A 13,416-nucleotide genomic window follows, 5' to 3' on the forward strand; every position below is an offset into this window, starting at 1 on the left:
GATGTCAAGTAAAATTAAAGCCACTTCCTGTTGCCAGATGGTGGCGCTATGCCATTGAGCCTTTCTTGGTATATGGATGAGATTACACTCCAAAAATGAACATGTGTGAAGTTTCTGCCACATCAGACAATGTAGAATGAAACAAAAATTACTTCTTGCTTGCACAGTGTAATAATATGCTCCAGTCCTGTATGGAGAGCAGAGATTAATTAATTTCAATAGATTTTACAGCGGGAGGCACAATTTACGCTTGAGAAGTCATTCGGTTATAAATATGCACTCAAAATAGAACCATTGGCGTAAAGAAACTATTCATCTTTATTGTGGCCGCACCGGGGATGGAACCGCGGACCTTGCATTTCTTAATCCACTGTCTGAACCATTAAGCTATACTGCCCTCTTATACACGTACGTTATCTATTGGCCAAAAGTTGTATGTTTCCTTTAATCCTGGTTAAATAATTTCTCTCCGAAGTGTCGGATAATATTGCATTAAACGTCGAGTTAGCCAGCATCATTCTTTTCCATTTCACCGGTAATTATGCTGCCTGAAACGCATTTGTTCAGCCAAATCTAAAGGAGATGCCAAGTCTCTGCCCTCAATCCGGTATTTTCATATTAAGTCAAAAATTCCTAGCGAAATTGTATGTTCTCTTAATTCGTGTTTAATGACAAGCAAAATAAACTAACATATCTGGCGATTTAACTGAAAGTTTTCTATTCATGTAAACAAACGTAGCTGACCTGTTTTTTTGACTCACACAGACAGTGGACAGGCTGGCTGCTGTTAGCCAATGCGCGTCATCTCGCAACGACCTGCATGCCATACCTTTGTTGAACATAACGGTCTCATGTTAACACAGAGTTCGACCAGAGCCATCTCAAACGTTAACGTTTCTTTTTGACTTTTGACTCTTTTAAATATATGCTACTCTCCTGCCAGTTAAAGACAGTCATTAAATGTCTTTAATATTTATTTCAGATATTCTATTCAAAAATGAAAATAGATGCAAAGAAACGTCGGGCTGGGTGTTGTCAATACATTTTGTCACGTAGGCTGCAGCTGTAAATCATACATCGTTATGCCTACTGGCTCGCTAGAAAAAAAACAAAAACCTATCGTTGAAAAATCACTTGAAGGAAGAAAAATATAAAAGTTCCACTTTCTGCCAATAAATGGAATCCCCGTATCAGAAATGGGGGGAAGTTACAGCGACGCAGTTAGTCTGTGAGTAGAATAGATTGTGTAGACAACTTCACTGTTTCCACAAAGGTGATGTGCTTTTTAACAGGACTTGGTCAGTGTAATGATATAAATGCTAGCATTCGATTATGGTCAACGGTACCGAAAATGCCCGTTGCACCAGCCATCATAACAAATGTCCCAATATAGGATCGATTTAAACCTCTATATATTTTTATTTCACGTTGACAGTGTAGGCTATTATGTGTATTCCGACGCGAATTACATTTAATTGGGTTACGGCATTCACTTCAACCGAATGAAGTCAAATAGAAACGGCTCGAATTCCTCCTTGGTTTTCAAGCTAACTTTCCGAACAGCTGTTTTGTATTGAGTCCTTAAAATGCTACAACACGGTTTTTTTTAAACCAAATAACATTGAACGTCATTGCAAGATATATGCAATACCAACTTTTGCCAGTAGATGGCAGTCGCGTATTAGAAATGGGAGAGTCATTTGCGACTTGCGTTGAAGTTTTAAGACTGGATATAATGAGTCTCCAGCGAAAATAGTGAACAATTATTGCTTAATGGATGTGATGACACTCCAACAATGAACATATGTGAAAAGTTGTAGCCTCAAAATCAGGCAATGTAGAATTTAATACCTTTTTGAAATTATTTAATACATAATTGTATTAAAACATGAACTGTTTGGGCAGCATTACAAGTTAATTTTAAGGCTGACCATAGCCATACCATTCCAAGATATTAGAAATCAGTTCATAGTTGTGTGTCAGGGCTATAATATCATGCTGACCACATTTTGTGTGAATGTGATGAACCCCCTAGGAAGAGTATTTCAAAGTTTGGTACGTGAAAAAACACTTAAAAACACACAAAATCCAAAATTGCTCACTTCCTGTTGGGAAAAGTTAAGGGATGCAAATGAGAAATGTGTGTGTCTTGAGGAGACCCTTATGCCTACCAGACGTGGTGCATTTACGTGAAAGTATATGTCCACAATATTAGAAAAAAGCCATAGGGGGCGCTGTGTAGCCACGCCCAGATGAATGTGGATATGGATGTGATTGCACTCCAAAAGTGAATATATTTGTAAAATATCAGCCCGATCAGATGATGTAGAACGGAATTAAGCCCAATTCCTGTTTTTGGGCGTAACGTGTGTATTATACGCCTCGCCATTGGCAAACCGTTTGAGATATCAAAAATCCTTTCGTCATTTAGGGTCAGGACTATTCTCAGATCATGACGAATACATTTGGTGTGAATGTGATGAATCCCCTAGCAGGAACGCATACAAACATGATAAAAACCTCACTTCCGTTGCCAGATGGTGGCGCTATAACATTGATTTCTTCTTGGTATATGGATGTGATTACACTCTAACAGTGAACATATTTGTAAAATATCAGCCAGATCAGACAATGTAGACCATGAATTTATGGCTACTTCCTGTTGGCGCGGCGTGACATGAAAATTGTACGCCTCGCCATGACCATACTTTTTGAGATATCAAAAATATCCTTTGGAATTAGTCTCATGACTATCCTGAGACCAATTTGACCACATTTCGTGTGAATGCAATGAAGCCCCTAGGAGGAGTACTTAAAAGTGTAGTACGTGTAAAATGCACAAAATTCAAAATGGCTGACTTCCTGTTTACATATTTGATTCGATGCAAATGAGAAATGTGTTTGTCCAGAGGAGCCCCACATGCATACCAATCTAGGTGAAGGTAGCTCAAAGTGCCTGTCCACAATAGAAGACAAAGCATTAGGGGGCGCTGTGGAGTCCCTTGGCCACGCCCAGGTCTGAGCATCTGATACATCCTGACAGCCAACACTTCTCATGTGTGTACAAAATTCTGTGAGTTTCCATCCATGGCAAGCACCTCAAAAATGCAAAATACATTGAAAAAAAAGAGAATAATAATTATAGGGGGCGCTGTCTAGCCACGCCCCGATTGATATGTATATATCTGATATTGTACTACTACAATGAACATATTTGTAAAATATCAGCCAGATCGGACGATGTCGAAAAAAAAGTCATTTTTTTACACGCAATATGTGTACTGTACGACTCGCCATTTCCATACCGTTTGAGATATCAAAAATCCCTTCACAACTTAGCGTAAGGACTATCTTACGATCATGCTGACCGCATTTGGTGTGAATGTGCTGAATGCCCTAGCAGGAAGGCATACAAATATGTTAAAGACCTCACTTCCTATTGCCAGATGGTGGCGCTATAACACTGACCTGTTCTTGGGATATGGATGTGATTACACTCCAACAATAAACAAATTTCTAAAATATCAGCCAGATCAGACAATGTAGACCATGAAATTATGGCCACTTCCTGTTGGCGTGGCGTGACATAAAAATTGTAATCCTCCCCGTGACTGTCCCATTTGAGCTATCAAAAATATCCTGGCAATTTAGCATCATGACTATCCTGAGACCATTCTGACCACAGTTGGTGTGAATGCGATGAACCCCCTAGGAGGAGTACTTAAAAGTGTAGTACGTGTAAAACTCAGAAAATCCAAAATGGCTGACTTCCTGTTTGGATATTTGATTAGATCCGAATGAGAAATGTGTTTGGACCGAGGAGCGCTATTTGGCCACCAAATTAGGTGCAGGTAGCTCAAAGTGCCTGCCCACAATAGAAGACAATGCGATAGGGGGCGCTGTGGAGTCCCTCAGCCACGCCCAGGTCTGAGCATCTGAGAGCTCCTGACAGCAACCACTTCTGATGTGTGTGCTAAATGTCAAGACTTTTTACGCATGGCAAGGCCCTCAAAAAAGCCCATTTGCCTGAAGAAAAAGAATAATAATAATAATAATAATAATAATAATAATAATAATAAATATAGCTGCAAGCAGCAATGAACGGGCCCAAGCCCCATGGGGGCAACCGCCTTGGTGGCATAGTTCTGCCAATGACATGTTTCACAACATGTACACACTTTGGAAATAATCACCTTCCTGGACAACGTATAGTGTGCACAGGAATTTCCCTTTGATCAATGAAGATGTTGGCGCTGCTATTGGAATGCATCAATGATATAAGCCTCACTTCCTGTTGCCAGATGGTGGCGCTATATTATTGATCCGTGTATGTTTTTTGAATTTGATTACACTCCAGAAATAAACATATTTGTACATTTTCAGCCACATCGGAAGATGTTCAGCGAAATTAAGGTAAATTCCTGTTTCCAGATGATGCTGCTATAACATTGAGTCGTTTTTGGAATATGGATTTGATTACACTCCAACACTGAGCATCTGTGTAAAGTTGCAGTCACATCAGACATTGGAGAATTTAAGTATGACCACTTCCTGTTTGTCTGGCATGATGTGTTTTTTATGTGCCTGACCATAGCTATATCATCCCAGTAAATCAAAAATCTGTTTTGTCAGGACCATCCTAGCATCATGCTGACCACATTTACCGTGAATGTCATGAACCCATTGAAAAATAATGCTTAAGAATGCAATATAAGGCTCACTTCCTGTTGCCAGCAGGTGGCGCTTTGCCATTTAGCCTTTATTGGAAAATGGATGAGATTACACTCCAAAAATGAACGTGTGAAGTTTCAGCCACATCAGACAATGTAGAATGAAATAAAAATAACGTCTTGCTTGCACATTGTGATAACATGCTACAGTCCTGTATGGAGAGCAGAGATTAATTAATTTCCATAGTTTTTACACGGGGAGGCACAATTTATGCTTGAAAAGTCATTAGGCCATAAACATGCACTCAAAATGAAAACAATTGGCTTCAAGAAACTATTCAAATTCATTGTGGCTGCAGCGGGGATCGAACGGCTGAATTTGCGTGCCTTAATCCACCGCCCTAACCATTACGCTATACTGCCCGCTTATACACGGGTGCCATCTATTGGCCAAATGTCTCCTTTTATCTTGGTTTAATAATTTCTCTACGAAGTGTCGGATAATATTGCACGAAACGTCTAGTTAACCTGCATCATTCTTTTCCATTTCACTGGTAATTATGCTGCCTGAAACGCATTTGTTCAGCCAAATCTAAAAGAGATGCCAACTCTCTGCCCTCAATACAGTATTTTCATATTAATTTACCATTCCTAGCGAAATTGTATGTTCTCTTAATTCGTGTTTAATGACAAGCCTAATAAACTAACATAGCTGGCGATTTAACTGAAAGTTTTCTATTCATGTAAACCAACGTAGCTGACCTGTTTTTTGACTCACACAGACAGTGGACTGGCTGGCTGCTGTTAGCCCGTGCGTGTCATCTCGCAACGACCTGCATGTGATACCTTTGTTGAACAAAACGGTCTCATGTTAACACAGCGTTCGAGCAGAGCCACCCAGACGCTAAAGTTTCTTTTTGACTTCATGTGTTAATCTTTTAAAAATATGATACTCTCCTGCCAGTTAAAGCCTGTCTTTAAGTCTTTAAATGTCTTTAATATTTATTTTAGTTATTCAATTCAGGTAATGAAAATAGATGCAAAGAAACGTCGGGCTGGGTGTTGTCAATACATTTTGTCACGTAGGCTGCAGCTGTAAATCATACATCGTTATGCCTACTGGCTCGCTAGAAAAAAACAAAAACCTATCGTTGAAAAATCACTTGAAGGAAGAAAAAAATGAAAGTACCACTTTCAGCCAATAAATTGAATCGCCGTATCAGAAATGGGGGGAAGTTACAGCGACGCAGTTACTCTGTGAGTAGAACAGATTGTGTAGACAACTTCACTGTTTCCACAAAGGAACCAAAAATGTGCTTTTTAACAGGACTTGGTCAGTGTAATGATATAAATGCTAGCATTCGATTATGGTCAACGGTACCGAAAATGCCCGTTGCACCAGCCATCATAACAAATGTCCAAATACAGGATCGATTTAAACCTCTATATATTTTCATTTCACGTTGACAGTGTAGGCTATTATGTGTATTCCGACGCGAATTACATTTAATTGGGTTACGGCATTCACTTCAATCGAATGAAGTCAAATAGAAACGGCTCGAATTCCTTAATAAGGCTTCTTGGTTTTCAAGCCAACTTTCCGAACGTTGCTGTGGGCTGGGTGTTTTCAGTACATTTTGTCACGTAGGCTGCCGCTGTTACTCATACATCGTTATGGTTACTGGCTCGCAAAAAGAAACAAAACTTGTCGTTGAGAAATCACTTTATCCAAGAAAAAGAGAAACAATACCGAAACTTAGAAAGAATACTAACCTTTGCCACTAGATGGCAGTCGCGTATTAGAAATGGGAGAGTCAGTTGCGACTTGAGTTGAAGTTTTAAGACTCGAGATAATGAGTCTCCAGCGAAAATAGTAAACTATTATTGCTTAATGGATGTGATGACACTCCAACAATGAACATATGTGAAAAGATGTAGCCTCAAAATCAGGCAATGTAGAATTTAATACCTTTTTGAAATTATTTAATATATAATTTTCCTATTTGGGCAGCATTACAAGTTAATTTTAAGGCTGACCATAGCCATACCATTCCAAGATATTAAAAATCAGTTCATAGTTGTGTGTCAGGGCTATAATATCATGCTGACCACATTTTGTGTGAATGTGATGAACCCCCTAGGAAGAGTATTTCAAAGTTTGGTACGTGAAAAAACACTTAAAAACACACAAAATCCAAAATAGCTCACTTCCTGTTGGGAAAAGTTAAGGGATGCAAATGAGAAATGTGTGTGTCTTGAGGAGACCCTTATGCCTACCAGACGTGGTGCATTTACGTGAAAGTATATGTCCACAATATTAGAAAAAAGCCATAGGGGGCGCTGTGTAGCCACGCCCAGATGAATGTGGATATGGATGTGATTGCACTCCAAAAGTGAATATATTTGTAAAATATCAGCCCGATCAGATGATGTAGAACGGAATTAAGCCCACTTCCTGTTTTTGGGCGTAACGTGTGTATTATACGCCTCGCCATTGCCAAACCGTTTGAGATATCAAAAATCCTTTTGTCATTTAGGGTCAGGACTATTCTAAGATCATGATGACTACATTTGGTGTGAATGTGATGAATACCTTAGCAGGAACGCATACAAACATGATAAAAACCTCACTTCCGTTGCCAGATGGTGGCGCTATAACATTGATTTCTTCTTGGTATTTGGATGTGATTACACTCTAACAGTGAACATATTTGTAAAATATCAGCCAGATCAGACAATGTAGACCATGAATTTATGGCAACTTCCTGTTGGCGCGGCGTGACATGAAAATTGTACGCCTCGCCATGACCATACCGTTTGAGATATCAAAAATATCCTTTGGAATTAGTATCATGACTATCCTGAGACCAATTTGACTACATTTCGTGTGAATGCAATGAACCCCCTAGGAGGAGTACTTAAAAGTGTAGTACGTGTAAAATGCACAAAATTCAAAATGGCTGACTTCCTGTTTACATATTTGATTCAATGCGAAAGAGAAATGTGTTTGTCCAGAGGAGCCCCACATGCATACCAAATTAGGTGAAGGTAGCTCAAAGTGCCTGTCCACAATAGAAGACAAAGCATTAGGGGGCGCTGTGGAGTCCCTCGGCCACGCCCAGGTCTGAGCATCTGATATATCCTGACAGCCAACACTTCTCATGTGTGTGCAAAATTCTGTGAGTTTCCATCCATGGCAAGCACCTCAAAAATGCAAAATACATTGAAAAAAAAGAGAATAATAATTATAGGGGGCGCTGTCTAGCCACGCCCCGATTGATATGTATATATCTGATATTGTACTGCTACAATGAACATATTTGTAAAATATCAGCCAGATCGGACGATGTCGAAAAAAAAGTCATTTTTTTGCACGCAATATGTGTACTGTACGACTCGCCATTTCCATACCGTTTGAGATATCAAAAATCCCTTCACAACCTAGTGTAAGGACTATCTTAACATCATGCTGACCGCATTTGGTGTGAATGTGCTGAATGCCCTAGCAGGAATGCATACAAATATGTTAAAGACCTCACTTCCTATTGCCAGATGGTGGCGCTATAACACTGACCTGTTCTTGGGATATGGATGTGATTACACTCCAACAATAAACAAATTTCTAAAATATCAGCCAGATCAGACAATGTAGACCATGAAATTATGGCCACTTCCTGTTGGCGTGGCGTGACATAAAAATTGTAATCCTCCCCGTGACTGTCCCGTTTGAGCTATCAAAAATATCCTGGCAATTTAGCATCATGACTATCCTGAGACCATTCTGACCACAGTTGGTGTGAATGCGATGAACCCCCTAGGAGGAGTACTTAAAAGTGTAGTATGTGTAAAACTCAGAAAATCCAAAATGGCTGACTTCCTGTTTGGATATTTGATTAGATCCGAATGAGAAATGTGTTTGGACCGAGGAGCGCTATTTGGCCACCAAATTAGGTGCAGGTAGCTCAAAGTGCCTGCCCACAATAGAAGACAATGCAATAGGGGGCGCTGTGGAGTCCCTCGGCCACGCCCAGGTCTGAGCATCTGAGAGCTCCTGACAGCAACCACTTCTGATGTGTGTGCAAAATGTCAAGACTTTTTACGCATGGCAAGGCCCTCAAAAAAGCCCATTTGCCTGAAGAAAAAGAATAATAATAATAATAATAATAATAATAATAATAATAATAATCCTTCCAATAACAATAGGGTCCTTCGCACCCTACGGTGCTTGGGCCCTAAATATAGCTGCAAGCAGCAATGAACGGGCCCAAGCACCATGGGCGCAACCGCCTTGGTGGCATAGTTGTGCCAATGACATGTTTAACAATATGTACGCACTTTGAAATAATCACCTTCCTTGGCAACGTATAGTGTGCACAGGAATTCCCCTTTGATCAATGAAGATGTTGGTGTTGCTATTGGAATGCATCAATGATATAACACTCACTTCCTGTTTCTAGATGGTGGCGCTATAATATTGAGCCGTGTATGGTTTTTGAATTTGATTACACTCCAATAATAAACCTATTTCAAAATTTTCAGCCACATCGGAAGATGTTGAGTGATATTAAGTTTATTCAATGTTCAAGTTTCCAGATGGTGGCGCTATAACATTGAGTCATTTTTGGAATATGGATTTAATTACACTCCAACAATATACATATTTCTACATTTTCGGCCACATCGAAAGATGTCGAGTAAAATTAAGGCCACTTCCTGTTGCCAGATGGTGGCACGATAACATTGAGTCATTTTTGGGATATGGATGTGATTACACTCCCACAACGAACATATCTGTGTAATATCAACCAGATCAGACCATCTAGAATGAAATTACGACCACTTCCTGTTGCCGCAGCGAGACCTCAAATTGTACGCCTCGCCATAGCCGTACCGTTTGACCTATCAGAAATATCCTTTCAATTTAGCATCAGGATTATCCTGAGACCATTCTCACCACATTTGGTGTGAATGTGATGAACCCCCTAGGAGGAGTATTTCAGAGTTTGGTACGTGTAAAAACACTTAAAAACACACAAAATCCAGAATAGCTCACTTCCTGTTTGGAAAAGTTAAGGGATGCAAATGAGAAATGTGTGTGTCTTGAGGAGACCCATATGCATACCATATTCGGTGAATTTACGTGAAAGTATATGTCCACAATATTAGAAAAGAACCATAGGGGGCGCTGCGTAGCCACGCCCAGATGTATGTGGATAAGGATGTGATTGCACTCCAAAAGTGAATATATCTGTAAAATATCAGCCCAATCAGACGATGTAGAACGGAATTAAGCCCACTTCCTGTTTTCGCTCGTAACGTGTGTATTGTACGCCTCGCCATTGCCAAACCGTTTGAGATATCAAAAATCCGTTTGGCTTTTAGGGTCAGGACTATCCTAAGATCATGCTGACCACATTTGGTGTGAATGTGCTGAATGCCCTAGCAGGAATGCATACAAATATGATAAAAACCTCACTTCCTGTTGCCAGATGGTGGCGCTATAACATTGACTTCTTCTTGGGACATGGATGTGAGTATACTCACACAATGAACATATTTGTGAAATATCAGCCAGATCAAACGATGTAAACCACAAAATTATGGCCACTTCCTTTTGGCGCGGCGTGACATAAAAACTGTACGCCTCGCCATGACCATACCGTTTGAGATATCAAAAATATCCTGGCAATTTAGAATCATGACTATATTGAGACCATTCTTACCCCATTTGGTGTGAATGCGATGAACCGCCTAGGAGGAGTACTTAAAAGTGTAGTACATGTGAAAACGCACAAAATTCAAAATGGCTGACTTCCTGTTCGCATATTTGCATCAATGCGAATGAGAAATGTGTTTCAATTGAGGAGCCACACATGCCAACCAAATTAGGTTCATGTAGCTCAAAGTGCCTGCCCACAATAGACAACAATGCAGGGGGGGGGGGGGGGGTCAGTGCAATAGGGGGCGCTGTGGAGTCCCTCGGCCAAACCCCGGTCTGAGCATCTGATACATCCTGACGGCCACCACTTCTGATGTGTCTGCAAAATTTCAAGACTTTTTAGCCAGGGCAAGGTTCTCAAAAATGCCCATTTGACGGAAGAGAAAGAATAATAATAATAAATATAGCTGCAAGCAGCAATGAACGGGCCCAAGCACCATGGGCGCAACCGCCTTGGTGGCATAGTTCTGCCAATGACATGTTTCACAACATGTACACACTTTGGAAATAATCAGCTTCCTGGACAACGTATAGTGTGCACAGGAATTCCCTTTTTATCAATGAAGATGTTGGCGCTGCTATTGGAACGCATCAATGATATAAGCCTCACTTCCTATTGCCAGATGGTGGCGCTATATTATTGAGCCATGTATGGTTTTTGAATTTGATTACACTCCAGAAATAAACATATTTGTACATTTTCAGCCACATCGGAAGACGTTGAGCGAAATTAAGGTCAATTCCTGTTTCCAGATGATGCTGCTTTAACATTGAGTCGTTTTTGGAATATGGATTTGATTACACTCCAACACTGAGCATCTGTGTAAAGTTGCAGTCACATCAGACATTGGAGAATTTAAGTATGACCACTTCCTGTTTGTCTGGCATGATGTGTTTTTTATGTGCCTGACCATAGCTATATCATCCCAGTAAATCAAAAATCTGTTTTGTCAGGACCATCCTAGCATCATGCTGACCACATTTACCGTGAATGTCATGAACCCATTGAAAAATAATGCTTAAGAATGCAATATAAGGCTCACTTCCTGTTGCCAGCGGGTGGCGCTTTGCCATTGAGCCTTTATTGGAAAATGGATGAGATTACACTCCAAAAATGAACATGTGTGAAGTTTCTGCCACATCAGACAATGTAGAATGAAACAAAAATTACTTCTTGCTTGCACATTGTAATAATATGCACCAGTCCTGTATGGAGAGCAGAGATGAATTCATTTCAATAGATTTTACAGCGGGAGGCACAATTTACGCTTGAGAAGTCATTCGGTTATAAATATGCACTCAAAATAAAACCATTGGCGTAAAGAAACTATTCAACTTTATTGTGGCCGCACAGGGGATGGAACCGAGGACCTTGCATGTCTTAATCCACTGTCTGAACCATTAAGCTATACTGCCCTCTTATACACGTACGCCATCTATTGGCCAAAAGTTGTATGTTTCCTTTTATCTTGGTTAAATAATTTCTCTCCTAAGTGTCGGATAATATTGCAATTAACGTCTAGTTAGCCAGCATCATTCTTTTCCATTTCACCGATAATTATGCTGCCTGAAACGCATTTGTTCAGCCAAATCTAAAGGAGATGCCAAGTCTCTGCCCTGAATCCGGTATTTTCATATTAAGTCAAAAATTCCTAGCGAAATTGTATGTTCTCTTAATTCGTGTTTAATGACAAGCAAAATAAACTAACATATCTGGCGATTTAACTGAAAGTTTTCTATTCATGTAAACAAACGTAGCTGACCTGTTTTTTGACTCACACAGACAGTGGACAGGCTGGCTGCTGTTAGCCAATGCGCGTCATCTCGCAACGACCTGCATGCGATACCTTTGTTGAACATAACGGTCTCATGTTAACACAGAGTTCGACCAGAGCCATCTCAAACGTTAACGTTTCTTTTTGACTTTTGACTTTTTAAAATATAGGCTACTCTCCTGCCAATTAAAGACAGTCATTAAATGTCTTTAATAATTATTTCAGATATTCTATTCAAAAATGAAAATAGATGCAAAGAAACGTCGGGCTGGGTGTTGTCAATACATTTTGTCACGTAGGCTGCAGCTGTAAATCATACATCGTTATGCCTACTGGCTCGCTAGAAAAAAAACAAAAACATATCGTTGAAAAATCACTTGAAGGAAAAAAAATATAAAAGTTCCACTTTCTGCCAATAAATGGAATCCCCGTATCAGAAATGGGGGGAAGTTACAGCGACGCAGTTAGTCTGTGAGTAGAATAGATTGTGTAGACAACTTTACTGTTTCCACAAAGGAACCAAAAATGTGCTTTTTAACAGGACTTGGTCAGTGTAATGATACAAATGCTAGCATTCGATTATGGTCAACGGTACCGAAAAAGCCCATTGCACCAGCCATCATAACAAATGTTCCAATATAGGATCGATTTAAACCTCTATATAGTTTTATTTCACGTTGACAGTGTAGGCTATTATGTGTATTCCGACGCGAATTACATTTAATTGGGTTACGGCATTCACTTCAATCGAATGAAGTCAAATAGAAACGGCTCGAATTCCTTAATAAGGCTTCTTGGTTTTCAAGCTAACTTTCCGAACAGCTGTTTTGTATTGAGTCCTTAAAATGCTACAACACGGTTTTTTTTAAACCAAATAACATTGAACGTCATTGCAAGATATATGCAATACCAACTTTTGCCAGTAGATGGCAGTCGCGTATTAGAAATGGGAGAGTCATTTGCGACTTGCGTTGAAGTTTTAAGACCGGATATAATGAGTCTCCAGCGAAAATAGTGAACTATTATTGCTTAATGGATGTGATGACACTCCAACAATGAACATATGTGAAAAGTTGTAGCCTCAAAATCAGGCCATGTAGAATTGAATACCTTTTTGAAATTATTTAATACATAATTGTATTAAAACATGAACTGTTTGAGCAGCATTACAAGTTAATTTTAAGGCTGACCATAGCCATACCATTCCAAGATATTAAAAATCAGTTCATAGTTGTGTGTCAGGGCTATAATA

This window comes from Conger conger, chromosome 2 (genome assembly GCF_963514075.1).
Source record: "Conger conger chromosome 2, fConCon1.1, whole genome shotgun sequence".
Taxonomy (NCBI): Eukaryota; Metazoa; Chordata; class Actinopteri; order Anguilliformes; family Congridae; genus Conger; species Conger conger.